Below are 21,499 nucleotides of genomic sequence, written 5' to 3' on the forward strand. Positions count from 1 at the left end.
GTGTCTCTAAGTGTCTATAAATATTACAACTGCTAACTTAAAATCATAGGTAAGGTAATTCCTCTCATGAATTTTCAATTACCTAGACACATAAGCTACTACCCTTCCTTCTTGCATCCATACTCCAACCAACCCATCTTAGAAGCATCACTATATACCACATAATACTTACTAAAATGTGGTAGTATTAACACTAATCAATCTTTCCTTAAGAGTTTGAAAACTACTCTCACATTTGTTATCCCATACAAAGGCAACTCTTTCCTAGTCAATCCAGTCAAAGGTAATAGTAAGCGACCCAGTGAAGTAAGTGACGAAATGCTTTGGGAAGTTAAAAAATAAGCATAGGTCCAGGAATGCCCAATATAGATTAACCTTTTGCACTACTGCTGAATCCATGGGTAGGCAAGAGACAACCTGGTGAACTGAAACATCTTAATAACCAGAGGAAAAGCAAGGAATAACGATCCTCATAGTAGCGACGAGAGAAACGAGAGCAGCCTAAACCGTGAACCGCTATCTTAAAAATTTACTCAATAAATTTCGTATAAACTATCTCAATAAAACTCCTAATCTCACTATTTGACTTTTGGTATCTCTCACTTAAGCACAACTTCTACCATAGGTAGATTTACGTTATATCCGCGCAAGAAATTACAAGGCCTAGAACACTCACCTCATACAATCAAAAATCATACTTAGATAATTTAGCCTAAATCTATCTTGGATATATCTTCAGAATTAACTCTAATATGATGATATCACATCTTAAGGTCAATCTCACTAAACACACAACCATTCACTAATTAATTCATAAGGTCATCTATCCTCATATGCACATACATGTATATCAAATCATATTAGAATACCTATTTAAACCTCCATGTATATCCTTCCCAATCATATATATGAATCTATCACTATTTTACACCATATAACATGTGCATGAACTTAACTTTACCACATAGCATCATACAACCTTGAACAACCTTACAATCCACATGACAACACCTCAGAACATCATAACAAAATCATTTTTATCCTTGCATTGCTTAGTAACTCAAAAACATCATGATAGCATACATATCCCATCAATAACTGTCAAGGAAAATGATCTCAATCCTATCTCAAAAGAAAGATAAAAGAATAAGCTATAACTCTTATGAAGACATGAGATTCTGAATAGATCCTCTTCTTAGCTAACAATTCAAAAATCACAACAGATATATTTAACGCTTACAACTAGCCTCTGATTACCAAAATAACTATAACTAGAGTTCTAAACCTTCATTTTACCTGATTCCAGTTCCATTGAAAAGATCACTCCCAAGACTACAACTTTCATGAAGACCACAAAATCTAAATCTATCAATACGATACTCCTACTAGCATAACAAAACTACAGCGAAAACATCTCTTACACTAGACAACAATAGTGCACTAACATCCCACAAAATACCTCAACCCTCCCAAACTTACTTCTTTCTACCTTAAACTCATATCCAAACTTCCAACTACAATCCCTAAACGAAAATAACTCACCTATTCCACAAAAGACTTAGAGCTGAAATAAAATTCTCATGCAACCTAACCCTTAACAAGATTAATATGCAAGCACCAAAACTTAAGGAAATCAGCAACACTTTGACCTTTCATCAAGAACACTCAAAGCTCTAATGCTAGACACATAACCTCTTGAATTCAATCACTACAACTATAGCTTTCAGAAATGCCACCAATCGTAAACTCTTAATACATTCGATAAGTCAATTTCTCACCCACATCCAAGGTTTCACTAGTTCTAGTTGGTTAGCAAGATAACTTGTCTTCTACCACTACTTGCACCTATGCTTGCAACACAAGCGATGCCACCCAACCACTACTTCTTACATAAGCAAGAAGTACCAAAACAATTAAGCAATCATGAGAATAACAAAGAGCAATCAAAAATAGCATCATCAAGTTATTTCATGTCTATCAGACAAATCCTGATAACACAATGCACACAAATAAATAAACAACAACATAATCAATCATCACATTAGCATATCAATAAGTTCAACAATCAACTCATCACATTATTAATCTAACAAACAGGAATAGTAGACTCACAACTCACGGCCGATTGGATCGACCTGCCCTGATACCACTAAATGTGACACCCTTACTACCCCAACACATATATTGTAATAATATAAATAAATTAAGGAAATAAAATTTTCAACATAGGTAAAAGGGTCACATAAAAACCTTTAGAAACATTCTTCAGTATCCAAAATAGTCTGAAAATGAAACTTGGAAAATAAAACATAAGAGGTTACAAAATGTTTTCAAAATAATAGGTTCAACTCCATATACAATTACAATTTCATGTCCTAGAAATCCTCTGCCTCGATGTCACAATATCAGAGCATACCCATAAATCAACTGTTGACATTCTAGATGTTACTCATAGCCCGGATCTTCCTCACCTAAAACATCCACAAGTTATACGGTGAGAAAAGAAAACATCTATATATATAGCACATAAGAAAACATAACATATTATCTCATTATAGCTTAATATTCATAAATATTTCAACATATCGTATTTCAATCAATCATGCAACGTCAACACGTCATAATTCTCAATCACACCAATCATCACAAATCTTGCACTTCACACTATGCTAAGGTCACGCTATCCATTTAACAATCTAAGGCCATGCTCACCCCTGATATAAAACTGTGCCAAGGTCACGATTCCCCTGTAGCATATCTAGCCCAGGGTCGTGCTCACCCCCGACATGTTATTCAAGGTCACGATACTCACGTAACAATCCAAGGTCGTGCTCACCCCTGATATAACATTGTGCCAAGGTCATGTTACCCCTAATCCAGGGTCGTGCTCACCCCTGACATGTTAACCAAGGTCACGATACCTATGTAACAATCTCCGGCCGTGCTCACCCCTGATATAACACTATGCCAAGGTCACGTTACCCCTAACCCAGGGCCCTGCTCACCCCTGACATGTTAACCAAGGTCACGATACCCACGTCACAATCTCGGGCCGTGCTCACCCCTGGTCATAGGTGTGAAGAACCACAATCACATCTCATTCACATTCCACACAACACCTCATAGTTCAATTCCATACACACATCAGATAAGTCCAAAATAATGCGTTTCATACACCTCAAGCAATTCACATCTAAATCACCAATTTTTAGCAATAACATTCATAAATTAATATAATACACCACGAAATTACCAATTTAATATAATTTCAACATAAACAGTAAAACCCCCAATTGTTCCAAAACCTAGCTCTCAAGCACTTTTCTACAATTTCGTTCTCTCTCCCAGATCATCATTCTTACAAATTATTAGCATATTTATAATCCTCATCACATACAGAATCTAATGGGATCATCAATTCCTCAAACAGAAATCATCCAATTTTTCACAACCTAACTTACAGACACTTTTCTATAATTTCGTTCTCTCTCCCAGAGCATCATTTTTACAAATTAATCATATATCCATATTCCTAAATACATACAAATCAAATAAGACCAATAATTCTTCAAACAGAAATAATTATAAAATTACTCATAATCCTAAGGGATTCTTCCTCTACTCAATTCCTTCATGTAACTCTACATATAAATAATTCCCTTTTCTCCCGTACCTGGATAAACAGCAGTTGAATTAAAACAGGAATCTCTTGGTCTCCTCCTCTAAATGCCCCTTGGTCTTCAGAGAGAAGAAGAGGAAAAGAAGAGTGAACAGAAGATAATAGGAAGAGAGAATGAGAGATGTGTGAAAATGAGAGGTGAGGGGCGCTATTTATAGGATTTCAGGCTCACCCACCGTAATGGCCCGTTCCAAAAGTGGAACGGTCGTTCTGGACCCTTCGAAACTACGCAAAATTCTCAACTGGAACGGCCCGTTTCAAAACCAGAACGGCCCGTTCTCAATCCCAGCAGAACGGCCCATTCTCCCACCAAAACGGCCCGTTCTACTTCTCCAATTTTGGGTATTTTTCTTATTCCGGAACGGCCCGTTTCACTTTTGAAACGGCCCGTTCCGGGCAATCAATTGGGCCTCTGGCCCAGTGATTTTGGGCTGTTACAGTTTTCAAGGTGCAAGATAGGTAGGAAAAACCCTAAGTGTACAAAGTGAACCATCAAAGGGAGGTGGACTACTAGGAATCACTTAATAACCAAGCCTTATCAAGTAAAAATCACTAGCCTTTTCACACTTTTCTCACAAAACAATTTGGCACAAGAATAAAGTGTGTGTGTGCACGTTCCCCCTAGTAGGCAAAAGCAAGCCTTCTAAACGGAAATTGAGACAAAAATAAAGTCCTAAGCAATTATGCTACCAAAAGCTTTAAAATATGCAAAGGAAAACAACTTAAAACATATACTAGTCGAATTCCTAGGTGAAGGTTTTCAAATCACCTTCAAACTACACGAAATTACCACCAAATTAAAGAAGTTTAAAATGGCCAATTACAAACCAAAAAATGAATGAAACCAAGGCCAAAACACAAGAGGCCGAAAATGTAACAAGAAATAAGTAGAAAAGGAAGCCTCCAAGTCTTCGATTCTCCACCCCTTCACAATGAACACCCAATTTTAGCCTTTAAATGGTGTTTGCTCTCTTTGAATTGGTATGATCCTCCAAAGTTCCTTGAACTCCAATTGGACAACCCCTCCACTCAATCCACCAAGAAAATGTGTAGTGTTTTAGAAGTTTTCCCCACCTAGGTCAAGAAGAAAACACAACCTAAGAGTACAAGAGGCCAAGAAAGAAAAAACTAAAAAGGCACAATTAAGAAAAGGCTAAACTCAAATGGAATTTATGAGACAAACTTAAGAGTAGAAAGAAGACTCAAAAACTGAAATTAAGGCACATTAATAAAAGGCAAGCACACAAAAGAGTAATGCCTACAACGGTACTAGAATAGAATGGCAAGTAGGTTTAAAAGAGAAATGATGCACTTAACATGTTTGATTTATTGTCTCATTCGGCCATTAAGTATTGTCCAATGGTTCAAGAATTTACTCCAAGTGCTATGGTATGAAAGTTGGTCCAAAACTCCACAAGTCTAGCAAAGGGTTCCCTTTTTCTTGTTTTTGGTTTCTTTGTTCTTTTTGGGCTTGTCCAAGTCTCGGTTTCAATGTTCCAAGTCCAGCCACATTTTATCTTCTTTTTTTTTTAATTTTATACTATTCCTTTGCTTGGGTTTTACACTTGTTTTTAGTGGCTTTGTTAGCAACTTTTTGGAGTATTCTTTTAGCAACTTACACTAGCTCAATGAGACAAAAATTGAGTGTTTTTCTTAGGTTTTTAATAGCCCATGTCCAGTAGCAAAATAGGCATAAAGAAATCAATTTCACACTCAAATTATCAAACATCATGTAGGCATACAAGTTCACCAAGGAATACACAAAATTGGCCGAAAATTTGAAGCAAATATGTGTAAAGAAATTAATCACACATGATATTCTAAGTGATGTAGAACATGCTAGAACTAATTAGCATTCATGATTGACTCTCTAAAGCACTCTAAACCCCACGACCATTTCAACAAACACAAGGCATGCATATCATATTTTGATCATGAAAGTGTCTACACATGTGAACTTGGAATTTTCTTTAAAGAAAAATTAGGGCAAATCATACTCTTATGACAAAACTTAATAGATTAAAAAAAGAAAATCATATGATCGTCATTTTTTTTAGCATGCACCAAAATTTTCCAGCCACCCACACTTAAACCAAACATGGGTGAATCCTACATAAGGAATCCTAGGCACAAGGATGATTCATAAGAAAATTTAGAGCATGAATCAATGATCAACACAAGACATATAGACCAAGAGAATGTGTATATCAAGCACAAATTTTAAGACAAACAAGAAGACACATTAGACATGACCGAATTTATGAGAGACCAAAAACGTTACCCTTGAAGAACCTTTGGCTCTAGATACCACTTGATGGCATCCTTGCTAGCATTGATGGTTTGGTTAATCAATGTGAGGACACCTTGACTCCTTGGATCAAGTCCTTCAAGGGAGGCGTTTCGTTTAGAGGAGGAATATGGTAGAATGGACGAAAATGGAGAGTTTGGGTGCAGTGTTTGATGAAAGATTTGAGAGGGCACTCTAGGGTTTGGCTCACTTCAAGGTAGATGAAGGTCACTTCTAGGATTTAGCTCTCAAGGTGGAGATAGGACGGGAGGTGGCCAAAAATAGCCAAGGTGACTAAGGATGATATAAAGGCAAAACGCTCTCTTTATATTCAATTTCCAAAGTATTTACATGATGCATAGCCTAGGGTATTTATAGGAGTGGGAGGCATCTAGGGTTGCATTTGGAGAGTGCATGGCCGAAATTCACAAGGCAAATGCACACCAAATGAAATGCAAATTAACCCTAGATGCAACTTGGTGGCCAAGGATGGAATCTTTGGGATTAGTTAGGCTACATCTAGGTGCATGATAAGACCATTCAACCTTTGCCCTCCACTTGGGCCTAAGCCTTTCTAACACCAAAAATAGGTCCAATAGCCACAAAAATACGTCTAGGTTTTTGTTCCCACCCTAATCAAATACCTTAGCCCAAAATTAAAAACCTATGATCTAAAGCACCCCATAATACAAGGGTAAAATCGGAAATACAAAAGAAAATAAATCCTATTACTAAAATACCCCAAAATACAAGGGTAAAATTGGAAATACAAGTAAAATAGATCCTATGTCTAAGATACTCCAAAATACAAGGGTAAAAATAGAAAATCAAAGATAAGGGCAAAATAGGCATAAAAATAAATTATAGGCTACCAAAGTTTAGGAGAGTGATTAGTGTATTTAATCTTGAGAAGCATGTCTTCTAGGGTTTTGACTTCCCTATCCTCTTCCAATCTCCTAGCCATTGGCTTAGTGATGGGTCCTACACGAAGCTCCATGGATGGTCCTCCATCATAGTTTTTGCGGGTATTACTAATTCTTGGGGGCAGGTAATTCATATCAAAATTTATTTAAGTATATTTATCTTTATGAAGATTAACATTGCATATTAATGAAACTTTAAATTAATGTTTCAGGTCTTTCAAGATCCATCTCCATTGCCCGAAGATGAAATCATCAAGATAAGAGAACAATGGGCAACTTTTTTTCTTCAAAGTATACAATAGTTAGATTTCTAAGTTTAGTTAGTTGCGTATTATGTTTCTAGTTTGATAGCATTGACAAACATATGTTCTATAGCTTTTTTACGATAATAGGATTTATATTGTCTTAATTTATACTTTTTAAGATTTATATATTATTTTCTTTTTGTCATTCAATTTTGAAATATAAATTATATTTGAATTTGTATTTTGGACTGCCTGGGTTAGGTTTTGTATTTTGGAATTTATGCAGGTTTTGGGTGTATCAAAAATTAATTCAAATTTAAAAAAAAAATGCATACATTTACGTGGGACATGGTATAGTCCGACATAAATAGTTAACTGTTTTTGTTTGTTTTACAACACTTTTCTACGTTGGCTCTAGATAATGTCCGACATAAATTTACGTCTCCCACATTAACGTCGAACCCTTTTTTGATGTAAAAAGCTTTACATAACCGACGTAAATTACCCCTTTTGTACTAGTGGATGTAGGTCACATGTGGAGTGGCTAAATCGGGATAAATCACTTTGCATTATTCTCTCACCCTTATCTTTTACATTAAACAATCTTTACTTGAAAGTTAAAATGGCTGCTTATGATTAATATAGTTGTGTGATTAAAATGGTTTAAATTGAACATAAGCACTACATGTTAATTTGTTTTTTAAATTGATTCAATAAAGATTAATCAAGAAATCATATAGGAGTTATTGCCATATACTAAGAGGTTCAATATACTTCATTGGAAATTGGTTTTAGAAAAGTTTTAAAGAAATTAAGATTCTTAAACTCTGATAAATTTTTAAGTGTCAATAAATCCAATTCACCCCCTTCTTAAATTGAGTCATTCTTTTCTATCAACATTTTTAAACATTTTTAAAAGTACTTATGACCAATCAAATAGATTTTATCATTCTTAAACATAATGATTCCCAAAATTAATGATTCTTAGGAACCATGATTGTTTATACATGTCTCATTATTTTCTAATGGAAATATATATAATAAGTATGAATAAAATACTAGAGCTTACTTTAACATATATGATAATCTTTGCAAGGAAATGTTAATACTTTTCGATGAGCCATAACAAATTAGAAAAAGAAATTAATTACTTAATTTTTCCATTGTTTATTAACAATGAATTAACTATTGGATTGGCATGGTAAGAGGTCGGAATCCATGTTGAAGAGCTGAATCACAAACTTTTTCTATGCTATGCATCGTGTAGTTGCATTCATGTTCATTCCAACTTTCTAAAGAGTACAATATCCCAGCTATGCGTGATGCACTCATTACCCTCCTTGCCAACCAATTTTGCAATATATGTATAATGTTCAAAGTTTTGCCACTTGGAATAGTAAAAAAATAATGCAATCATCCATACACAATTGAATAGAATGATTGAATCAATTAAACAATGATCTAGACAAACCTCACAAGAATGAACAGTTTCAACAGATTTGGGAATTAACATTGCTGGAGTCCAATGGTAGGAACAATCTTTACGATATTTCTTTGGTGGAAATTGTGAGTATGGAATAAATAATGTTCCTTTGGGTGCCTTCAATTGTTCCTCTTCGGTCAATTCATCTCCAACTAACCAAGTCTATATATATATATATATATAAACTAAGCTAAAAAATCGAAGAACCCTGTTTGTCATTGTTGACAAGGTTGTATGAAAATCAAGGTGAAATTATTATAAGAATTATTTTTCATACATTTTTTTACATAAATGTTTATGATTAATTTTAAGTTGTTTTTAGTAAAGTATGCTATAAAAATACTAGTAAAAATGTGTTATATTACCATTTGGGTGTAGCTTTTTGCAATGATCAAATTAGTTTCAAAGTTAATGGATGAATTTTGAGGTCTCTCGTAATCATCCTTGTGCATTGTTGAAACCTGAAATATAGTTAATTATGATATCAAAATTAGAGGATTTCAAAATTAAATAAGCATAAATTTCTTATGTATCTATTTATCTATTTATATGTGTGTAAAACTCACCTTAACGCCTTGTTGACACAATGTGTAGGCAAAAGCATTAGTAACCTTAGTGAGTTTTCCCCTAAGTAATACTTGAGTTGTTCCTTTAGGAATGTTGTTAAGAACAATAGCAACAACAAGGCTGCTTCCATCTACAACCTTAACTTTTAGCTTATCCATAGATGTTAAGCTCCTCTCCTTGATTCATTAGGCCTAGGCTCAACACTTTTATGCCCTTTTTGTCTGCATCTAGTATTGCTTCCTCTATCATTTTGTTGATGGTCATTTGTTGTGATTGTGAAATATACAAAATATTTCATAGTTATATAAATTATTATTTTACACCACCATATAAATATAATATATCATTGGTCACATATAATTATATTAAATCTTTACTAAAATAAACAATCACTTAAATGATGATACAAAATAAAATATAAAAAAAGTAGTCAAACAACTTGTTAGTTACATATAGACATGTCAACTTCATATATACAATATTCTTTAGGATATTATGAAGACATTTTTTTAAAAAAAAAAGTAATGTTTCCATTTAATATTAAATAATAAATGGTTTTGAATAAATGTCTATGAAATTGGCAAAGTACATTCATATTTAATTAAAAAGAAAGAAATTTTTAATATTTACTTGAAATTTATATTCGGGTATTGCCCAAGTTTGTAACTTGAGTTTGTCAAAATTATTTGGCTCCACAATGAATGTACGACCATAGGCCCATGTAAGAATCATAGACCAAGTTGTCACAGGCCACATCAAACAAAGGTAAAATTTTGGTGTGTATGGCTTGGAGGCTAGGTAAGCAAATCCAAATCTGAGATGATATATGGATTTAGGAGTAGTTAAGTGCGTGAGATGCACAACATCTGGCATTTCTTCTTGTCGTATTCTTGCTGAATAATGTAATTGGTCTGAGGTCTTGTCCGTGGTGCCATAAATGTAGTCATAAAATGGCATAAACAAAGAGTAATTTGTCCTGAATTGGGTATGATGTAAAGAGTGAAACCTGTGAAATATATGAAAATAATTAAGTATACTTTGTTGTCTTTTGTAATTAAATATGAAATTTAAACCATTAATTTTAATGTAATAGTTGTGATTAAATGTTCTTATTTATCGCAAAAGCAAAATATCCTCACCTAATATGTGTGTGAGAGTAATACTTGATTAGAGAACGATAAAAATAAATGAACTTTCAAATTAAGATAGTCATGCATTGGATTACACTTAAAAAATTGTGCTTGAAATTAAAAGTCAATTATAAATACATCTTGTGAGAATATTATTAGTTGTCGCCTCCATTCACTATCATCATAATCAATTACTATCCATATAACATTGTGGTGACAATAATGATAATTGAAATAGAGATGACAACAATACTAATGACATGAATAATCTTATAAAAGGTGTCTATAATTTGTGTTTAAATCACTACTAGAAAATTACAAAATAGCGACCGAAATTTATCAGTAGCTATTTAGCGACTGATTTAGCGACCGATTATGAATAATCAAAATAGCGACCGATTTAGCGACCAAAATAAGTCGTCGCTAGAAAATCAGTCACTATTCCGGTCGTTAAATAAGAAATTTTAATTTTTTTAGCGACCGAATTAAATTCGGTTGCTATTTCAGTCGCTAAATTATAGATTTTGATTTTTTTTAGCGACGAAATTGAATTCGATCGCTAAATATTAGTTAAACTTAGCGACGAAATTGAATTCGGTCGCTAAATAGCAGTTAAATTTAGCGACAGAATTGAATTCGATCGCTAAATATTAGTTAAATTAGCGACAGAATTGAATTCGGTCACTAAATAGTAGTTAAATTTAGCGACGGAATTGAATCCGGTCGCTAAATAAGAAATTTTGATATTTTTAACGACGAAATTAAATTTGGTCGCTAAATATTAGTTAAAATTAGCGACGAAATTGAATTCGGTCGCTAAGTATTAGTTAAAATTAGCGACCGATATCAATTCGGTCGCTAATTAAAAATTATGATTTTTTACGATGGAATTGAATTCGGTCTCTAAATCAAAAATTTTGATTTTTTTAGCGATAGAATTAAATTCGGTCTCTAAATTAGAAATTTTGATTTAGCGACGGAATTAAATTCGATTGCTAAATATTTGTTACAATTAGCGATGTAATTCTATTCGGTCGCTAGATATTAGTTAAAATTAGCAACGGACTTCTATTCGGTCACTAAGTAAAACTTAAAAAAATTATAAATTGCTTAAAAGTGATGATAATATTGTTGTGGAGTATCAATCCCATTTTATTTTTTGTAAGAGCAAGACATTAATTTATAATAAAAAAATATTTATATGCACTCCTACATACCAATAGTTATTTATGTGAAAAAATATTTTGAGGTTTTTTTTTTATGATTGGATTTTTAGGCAATTTTTTAATTAGAGTATATGAAATTTAAAATTTTTTATTTATTTTGATCAATATTTATAATATATATTTCTAACTTATGATAACTTTATTTTTAAATAAATTTTTATATTTAAATTTTATTGATAGAAGAGATGTGATATCTTAAAGAAAAAAAGAATTATAACATCCTCTCTTTTTCTAATAGGAAGAGTACAAATGTATTTTCTTAACTATTATTATTTCTTTATTGTGGTAAGATAAAATTGATTATTTTAAATTATTTTAAATTATTTAACTAGAATCGTATTAATAATTTACTATATGATTTTAATATTTTTGTATAACTAATATCTGATTTTAAACTTGATATGAAAATATTATGATATAACTAGATAAGATTTTAAATTAGTATTTTATTAATGGTTGATAATTAGAAAATAAAACAAAGATAAATACATTTTTTGAATTTTATATCTTAGATTTAAGATGAATAAATATATTAAGTTAATTAATAATTTATTTAAAATGTTAAAATTTAATTTAAAAAAATAATATTTTAAAAGAGAAGGGTTATAATAACATCGGTGTAACTTTTACTATGTATTACATCGTCAATAACTTTATATTAAATGTGAATTTTGTAAATCTAACCGTTAGATTGAAAGTTCATATCACTTTATATGTTTATATCAATTTTTCTTAAAATTGAACGACAACTTAAAAGTAATCAAAGTGCTCATATTTTATTGAAATGTATATATTACGTCAATTTTGTTTTACAAGAATGAAGTATCAATTCATCTTGAATTCATATAAGATTTTGTATATATGATCTAAGAGTAAAAAACTTTCAATCTAACTGTTGAATTTATAAAATTCACATTTAATATAAAGTTATTGAGCGAAGTAATACTTAGTAAAAGTTATACCAGTGTTATTATAACCCTTCTCATTTTAAAATATATAAATTATTACTTAAACTTTTAAATTTATAATAAATAATTTAAATTGTATCATAAAATTAATTTTAAATAGAAATAAGTAGATTGTTAATTATAAAAGTAAGTATATATATAAATAAAGATTAATTAAATATAATATAATTATTATTATTAGTAATATAATTATTATATATTATTATATATTTATAACGGTCCGGATACACCAAAATAATAAGGATCCAAAGATAATATAAGTATGAGATTGGATAGTTGAGGATGACTTAAATGAATTAATTTGTATTACTTATACTAATAACATGTATCTGCTTTTCAGTAGGTTATCTCATAAGAACTTCAAAATTAAGCGTGCTTGACTTGGAGTAATATATGGATAGGTGACCTTCTGGGAAGTTTCCAAAAATTGTGTAATTAAGGACAAAACATGCTAAAAAGTTAAGTATTGTGAAATAAAATCCTTAAGAGGCCAAATATGAGTGGTTCGTAGCGACCAAATTTGAGACGTCTATAAAATTTAATAAAATAAAAAATAAATATTTAGCGACCGATTTATTCGGTCATTAATTTGGTCCTATACACTTCAGCGACCAAAATCATTGCAACCATTTAGTGACCGAAATTTTCGATCGCTAAATAGCGACCGAAAATTTTTCCGTCGCTAAATAGCTTAGCGACTGATTAAATTCGGTCCCTAATTTGGTCGCTAAGGTAAATAGCGACCGAATTTTACAATTTAGCAACCGATTTTGGTGGTCACTAAATTGCATATTTTTTTAGTGAATTTATATCACAATTATTTTTTTAATTGTTTTTCAAGAGTTGTCATTGAAAGTTTTCATTTTTTTTAATTAAAAATGTCTTTTATATGTATAGCACTAGCATGGACTATTTAATGAGAGAACTTTTATTATGAGTGTAACGACCCGACTGGTCACTACACCCTACACAGTACACCTGAAAACCGGACAGAAAGGAACAAGTGTATACATATAGTGTCTAGAATATACATATATACATGGTCCAAGTCTGACTAGATTCAAAATGTACAAAATACATCCAAAGTTACTACACCAAGTAACTGAAACAACAAAACATCAACAAGGATCAACTCCGCCTACCAGCTGCAGACTCACCACTAGCCACCAACCTATCCCTGCTCTGCTCCCATACATAGTATGATCATCGCAGTCCAAACCACATGGAAACAACAAATGGTAAGCTAGTGAAAAGAAACAACATACATACATAAAATATGAATGATAAACAGCTATCAACACATCAACCAGCTTAACAACGTCAACCTATAATGTATCACAGCACACATCTCACATCATTCAGCAATATCAGCAGTAAACAGCAATAACACACAATGCGTCCTCACGCATATTAGTTAGTATTGGTCGCTTGTAATCGGTATAGCTCGACCTGGCCCCTATACCGTGGTCGCTTTGTACACGTGTGCCTCGACCTTGCCCACACACGGGACCACTAAGACTTAGAGGAGAACAGCAAGTTACCACTCCAAGGGTCAGCTTTCCAGGGAGGGTTTTCAACAAATTGGGCTCGCAAAGCACCACAATCGCTGCATCCACACAATGGGATGAGGTAAATTTCGAAAACAACTCCTCTAGTCTTAGTGATCAACAACTCAGCCTTACGGCCTACAACAACTCAGCCATTACGGCCTACAACAACTCAGCCATTACGGCCTACAACAACTCAGCCATTTCGGCCTACAGCAACTCAGCCATTACGACCTACAGCAACTCAGCCATTATGGCCTACAACAATTTATATCAACATTCAACACAACACAACTTTTACAACTCAACATATCAACTTGCAACACAACACAACTGTACAACTCAACATCAACTTGCAACACAACACAACTATACAACTAAACATCAACTTGCAACACAACTCAACATCAATCAACCATCATCATCTACTAGTCATCACATTATATTCATCCATTTCAACTCAACTCAGCATAAAACAACATAAATCAGTACATACTCATTTCTCATCTCCGCGCCCGGTGCACTCGTAGTTGCGCCCAGCGCAGTGCAACCCGAGAGCACCAGGGGGCCAGCGCGCCCAGCGCAAGCATGCTCGCACCCGGCGGGACTCAGCCAGAGAGCCCAAGGCTCACACGCGCGTGGCGCAATACCAATTGCGCCCAGCGCCCACAAGGCAGAGACTCCCAAGGAGTCTCACGCCCAGCGCAACAAGGGCCGCGCTCAGCGCAGCACATCAATATCAGCATCCAGCACAGCTAGGTAGTCTACAACACAGCTTACTACTCACAACTCAGCTCAACAATCTATAGTACAACAATATTTTAATTCAACATACAGCATATTCTACACATAATACGACTCATCCACCTTGTTTACAACTCATCTACCTTGTCAAATTACCCACCCAAGCAACACCAATCAACCTAAGCACTTAAAACAACTTTCAACTTAACCAAATCACTAAATGTGAAATGGCAACCTTCACAAAAAATAGCGCATCAAGAGTTATACTACTCCTACCATACTCATCCTTATCTCATATGAAAGATAAGAAGATTTCCTACAACTCTCATGAAGAAACTAAGTCCTAACTCCTTCATCTACCATATTAAAAATGATAAAAACCGCAACAGCTATAAATAAAGCTAGTAGCTCGACCCCTCTTCACTAAAACAGCCATATCTAGAGTTCTAAAACTCTTTTTTAAGTAATTCCAGCGCCATTGGAAAGCTAACGTCCAAGGCTACAACTTTCATGAAGACTGTAAAGTCAAATTCTGAAAATTAAATGCACGCCCGGCGCATTAAAATCTCGCTCGGCTCAATTCTCAACCAGAGACCTTCATAGGTCTATTGAGCCCGGCGTGGTTCTTCCCAAGCCCGGCGCGATTCACCCAGGGATTCCCATTTCAAATAGCGCCCGGCGCAAAGAATTTCGCCCGGCGCAAATTCAATAGGAACCCTCAAACTTTTGAAAATTTCTTCAAAACCTGCGAAAAACACCATAAAACCAACATGCAAACCATCCAAAAGTTTACATTTCCGTCAAAAAGCAATAAAAGCACCTCATTTACAACATGCAACCTCAAATCAATGAAATCCCAAATTTTTCACCCAAACCTCGAAACCCACGAAAAATCCATTTTTCATCAATCTCATCCAAAATCATCCATCATCAAACAACAATGAGGTTCTAGAACTCATCTTCAGCCAACAATCTATAAAAAAAAACTAGCTTCCCTTACCTCGGTGAAGAGAAATCCGAGCTCCGGGAAGAAGAACGGAGAAGAGAAAGAGAACCCGCACACGACTGGCTCCGAATGGCTTTCAAGTTGGAGAAATTGCACCTCCTAGATCACTCACGGCTTCAGCTTGAAGAAAAGAAAAGGAATTCCAAAATCAGCATGAGAATTTGAGTGAGTAGGAAAATGAAAGAGAGTTGAGAGCAGAGGAAGGAAAAAGAAAGAAGAGGGTCTCACAATGAGAGATTCATTAGATAAAATAATGAATAGACAAAATTAAATAAACGAGTCATGTGAATTTTTAAAAAATGTCACATGTCTTTTTTTAAGTAATTAATAATTATTTCTTTTTTAAGTAATTATTTTAAATAATTATTTATTATGTAAGCACTTATGTATATGTTGTTTATTATAGTTAAAGTGAAAATATGTTAAATCTATTTTAATATAAGTCGTAAGTTATTTATCATAAGTCTTTATGTAAAACTTATTGAAATAAGATAAAAATAATTCATAAACATATCATAAGTTATTTTAAACATGTAAACAAGTGCTAATTCCATAAAATAATTATAAATAAATTGTTAATAAATTATTCTAAAAGTGACCTAAATATTAATCATAACATATGAATTATTATGATTGCTTTAAATAATGTTAATCTTATCTCTCGTTTTTTATTATATAATTGAAATTCACTTCTTTTGTGCTATTGTGTTTGACATGGTATGTTTCTTAGAGAGAGAGTAAATACTTACGATGGGGTGTACATGAGGTACTTGAGAGGAGGAAATATGCGAAAGAGCCACGTTGGAACAATCTCAAAATTGCAATGACCCATATTGTTCATAAAATCAATGTATGTCACATATCCAAACACGGCCAACATAGAGGTCGTTTTTGTAAAGACAGGGATTAACAAAGCAATTGCAAAAAGAAGAAAATATAATATGTGCTCAGCAAATGGATGGGTGACAGCTGCACCAAGAAGAACAAGGTGTTACATAAACTTATAGACAAGTATTAAAAGCTTAGAATTTAGATGGTAATAAATGACATGAGAATTAAAATTTCAGGAAATGTTGTTTTTGACGTAAAAAAATATAAAACTAACGAATTTTGAAAATTATTCGATCACATGCTACATCTCAACTTTGTGTTTTAGTATTTTATCTACCTATTTTCATTACAACAAAATTTATTATTAATTACAATTATTTAATAGAAATTAATTAATTATCTCTATTTAATATCTAATAAAAATATTAATGACTAATATATAATAACTACTAAAAATATATTTACATTACACTAAAATTTAATATTAGCGACAATTATTTATTAATAAAACTTTAAGCCTCATATCGATTAGAGATAAGATAATTAAAGAGTATATAAGTGAATGATAATTTTTATTTGACAAATTGGTTTTGTAGAATTGAGTTAAATCCACAACTAATTATTCTAAGTTGGTATCAGATTACTCATCATTATCAAGCTTAATAGTACTAAAATTGAGGGAGTCTATTGGAAAAAACTAAGTCTTACATCGACTATTAATATAAAAATTATAGAGTATGTAAGTATAGAACAACTCTCACCTTGCAAGTCTCACATCTCTTAAGAAATAAAATAATTAAAAAAATAAGAAAATTAAAAAATATATAAGTAGAGAACAATCCTCATCTTACAAGTCCTAAATTGATGTGATAAAAAAACGTTATATAAGTGAAATAAAACGAGTTATATACTCATATAAATATTTGAACTAATTTTTACCTGAATTCTTACGAGCGGTTCCCTTAGCAAGGAAACCTTTTATAATTTTAATTAAGACAAATAAATGAATTTAACACTCCTTGTGCAAGAGTTACTCAGATTAATTATTTCAAAAGCTTAAATTATTAAGTCAAACTATGTTATGTAAATAAATATCATGAAATCAATAAATCACAAATAATGACATTAAAATTCAGGTAAACATGACTTCTCCCAACCCGTTAATTCAGTTGAAGATTGATTTAGAAAGGCTCGAGTTTTGAAATTGTAATCAATATAATTTTATTAGGATAAATTTGAATTATGTTTCAGATTATTGAATCTGATTTGACATTAATATTCTCATAAATTATAAATATTTTTAAATTATTGTGCATTAATATTAAAATTTTAGTAATACTTTTTGTTACATAATATTATATTTATTTTAAGATATATATTGTAAATTATACCTTAATTTATATTTTCTCTTATTTCGATGTATCCGTACTGTTATAAAAATATAATAATATATATATAATAATTATATTACTAATAATAATTATTATATTATATTTAATTATTCTTTATTTATATATATATATATATATATATATATATTTATTTACTTTTATAATTAACAATCTACTTATTTGTATTTAAAATTAATATTATGATATAATTTAAATTATTTATTATAAATTTAAAAGTTTAAATAATAATTTATATATTTTAAAATGAGATTACACCACTCAATAACTTTATATTAAATGTGAATTTTGTAAATCCAACCGTTAGATTGAAAGTTCATATCACTTGATATGTTTATATCAAATTTTGTTAAAATTAAACAATAACTTGAAGGTAATCAAAGTGTTTATATTTTAGTATATTTTGAAATGTATATATTACGTCAATTTTGTTTTACAAGAATGAAGTATCAAATCATCTTGAATTAATATAAAATTTTGTATATATGATCTAAGAGAAAAACTTTCAATGTAACGGTTGAATTTATAAAGTTCACATTTAATATAAAGTTATTGAGCAATGTAATACTTAGTAAAAGTTACACAAGTGTTATTATAACCCTTCTCATTTAAAATATTATTTTTATAAATTAAATTTTAACATTTTCAATAAATTATTAATTAACTTATAATAGATTTATTCATCTGAAATCTAAGATATAAAATTTAAAAAAATGTATTTATCCTTGTTTTATTTTCTAATTATCAACCATTAATAAAATACTAAATTAAAATCTTATCTAATTATATCATAATATTTTCATATCAAATTAAAAACAAGATATTAGTTATACAAAAATATCAAGATCATATAGTAAATTATCAATAAGATTCTAGTCAAATAATTTAAAATAATTAATTTTTCAATTATATTGTTTGCAAACAATTTATTCCAAAGCTAATCAATTTTTTCTATATTAATTATTAGTAAAATTTAATAACTTTTAATTTAATAATTGGATCGATGAAATTTAATAACTTTTAATTTATATTACCGACGGATATATCTATTGGGAATATAAATTTTTTGACGTATTTGTATCCGTCAAAAATATAAATTTTCTGACAGATTTGTATCCGTCGGAAATTATCGACGGATATATCCGTCGAAAATATAAATTTTTTGACAGATTTGTATCCGTCGAAAATATAAATTTGTCGACAGATTTGTATCCGTTGGAAATATAAATTTGTCGACAGATTTGTATCTATGGGAAATTGTTAACGGATATATCCATCGGAAATATAAATTTTCTGATGGATTTTTATCCGTCAGAAATTATCCATCGAAAATATAAATTTTCTGACAGATTTGTATCCATCAGAATTTATCCATCGGTAATTTGCATTTTTCTTGTAATGAAGCTCTAAACTTCTCTTCCATTAAATGCATTTTCTTATTCCTGATCCATTCCTACAAATGGTGATCAACCTAGACATAAGCAACATAAACATAGGGGGTGAGAATACTCCTCATACATTCACTACATATATATATATAAAGCATAAGGATAGACGCACACATATACAACATCAATAACATATCACATACATGTAAGCATCCTTCCATACATCCATAATAACCATTTCTATACATTCATTCATTATCCATAACTAGAAAGTCATATAATTTGACTCAATCATAAATTAAGACTCGTGCAATGAATGATCCTAACCCTATATGCATGTGATACCAATCTTCTCATCATCATCGAGAATACACAATAGCCTAGGAGTCATGGAATAGGACCACCATATTGAACAATGTAGGGACCATCTATCAATAGTGATCCCCCCAAACCACCTCAACTTGGTCATGTCTATTAGGGTCATGTCGAAGTGTTATAGTTGACCATGGTAGCCTCCCATTCTCTTTAGAGGTTTCCCACCATAACACCCCCAAGACATAGGTAGATGATCTATAATATCTCAACTACATAGACTTACACTATCTGACGAGCAAAAAATGCATGCATGGACTCAATACACACATCACAACAACAAAATATGCATAAGTCATCTCCTTAAGTGCTAGTCACAACACTAAACTTATTCATCTCATCTAATCATGGTACTCATCATGATATATATATATATATATATATATATATATATATATATATATATATATATATATATCATCACATTTCAACATCTCATCTCATTACTCGTAGTAACTCAACATATTATGCATCAATATAATTTTCATACATTAATTCTATCTCATATGCACATTATTGTACATTTTCATCACTCATTCATCACATATTATAACATTCATCATTACAACATCATTATCATGACAACTCAATCAAAACATCATCATCATCATCGAACCTCAAACATCATTACACACCACCATTAGCATTACTCATATGAAATATAGGTACATGAAGAAAAATTCATCACTACAACTCTTAAACTATCACTTCTTATTTTGAGTTTTTATGACATCGTGTGGTATAAATGTTATATCTAGAGTTATAACTATTATAATAAGTTGATATTAATTTTATTAGAAAGCTAAGATAATTAATTATATACAACTTTTATGTTGATCTCAAAAGTTAATTTTGCCATATACTATTTTTAAAAATTACAAAACTATAATATTTTAGCCTAATTTTGACAGTTTAACCTTTGCTCACTAATTTCATCATAACTTGAGTTCTAAACCTTTTTCTATGGTGATTCTAGTGTCATTAGAAATATATCATCCAAGGCTACAATTCTTATGAAGATATTAAAAGCTGATTTGAATTTTAAAATGATGCATAGGCATGCACAAGAATAAGCATGGGTGTGCTTTATTAAGCACAGTCTTGGTTCCCTCAATTTTGGCCATGGACGAGCATGCTTCCTTAAGCACAATCTTGGTATCTCCTATGTGACACCCTCTACCCCACACATAAATATACAATTATATCAAATAATAAGAGTAAATAGAAACCTTTGTAATTAGAACAACATCTCAACTAGCATATGGGTAAAAGCCTCACATTCACATCTTAAAACACTTTCATAATGAAGTAATTCAATAATCAAAATCACTTAAGTCAATAGAAAACTTAATTGTAATTAATGAACGAAATAACATACAACTAATCCAATTTACAAAGTAAAAAAAAAAAAAAAAAAGGACATCCTATTTTATCCCTTAGTGTCACATGTCCTAATTAGAGTACGCCCAATACAGAAGCCTAAGCTTCATCACTAACGTCCCTGCTGATGATCAACTACAATACAATTTTAAACATACACAAACAAACAGGGGAGTAAGAAACATCTCACTCGGGTTCAGGTGCAAAAACAATTGTTAGACATCACACACAACAAACATAATACAAGTCACAAGCACATGCAAATCACATATAAACAATACACATACACAACCAATATCACATACACATTCATT

General features: G+C 31.4%; 1 pseudogene across 1 annotated transcript; it reads right to left on the reverse strand.

Annotated features, from left to right (window-relative positions):
- Positions 1–8,319: 8,319 nt before the first annotated feature.
- Positions 8,320–16,809, reverse strand: LOC114914948 (very-long-chain aldehyde decarbonylase CER1-like; annotated as a pseudogene). The gene is made up of 6 exons (XR_014432800.1): positions 16,555–16,809; positions 9,824–10,190; positions 9,184–9,478; positions 8,983–9,078; positions 8,605–8,779; positions 8,320–8,486 (listed from the first exon to the last, which is right to left on the reverse strand). The product of XR_014432800.1 is annotated as a very-long-chain aldehyde decarbonylase CER1-like (transcript).
- Between the last annotated feature and the right edge of the window lie 4,690 nt (positions 16,810–21,499).

Source organism: Cajanus cajan, chromosome 3 (assembly GCF_000230855.2).
Source record: "Cajanus cajan strain Asha chromosome 3, NIPB_CcT2T_4, whole genome shotgun sequence".
Classification (NCBI taxonomy): domain Eukaryota; kingdom Viridiplantae; phylum Streptophyta; class Magnoliopsida; order Fabales; family Fabaceae; genus Cajanus; species Cajanus cajan.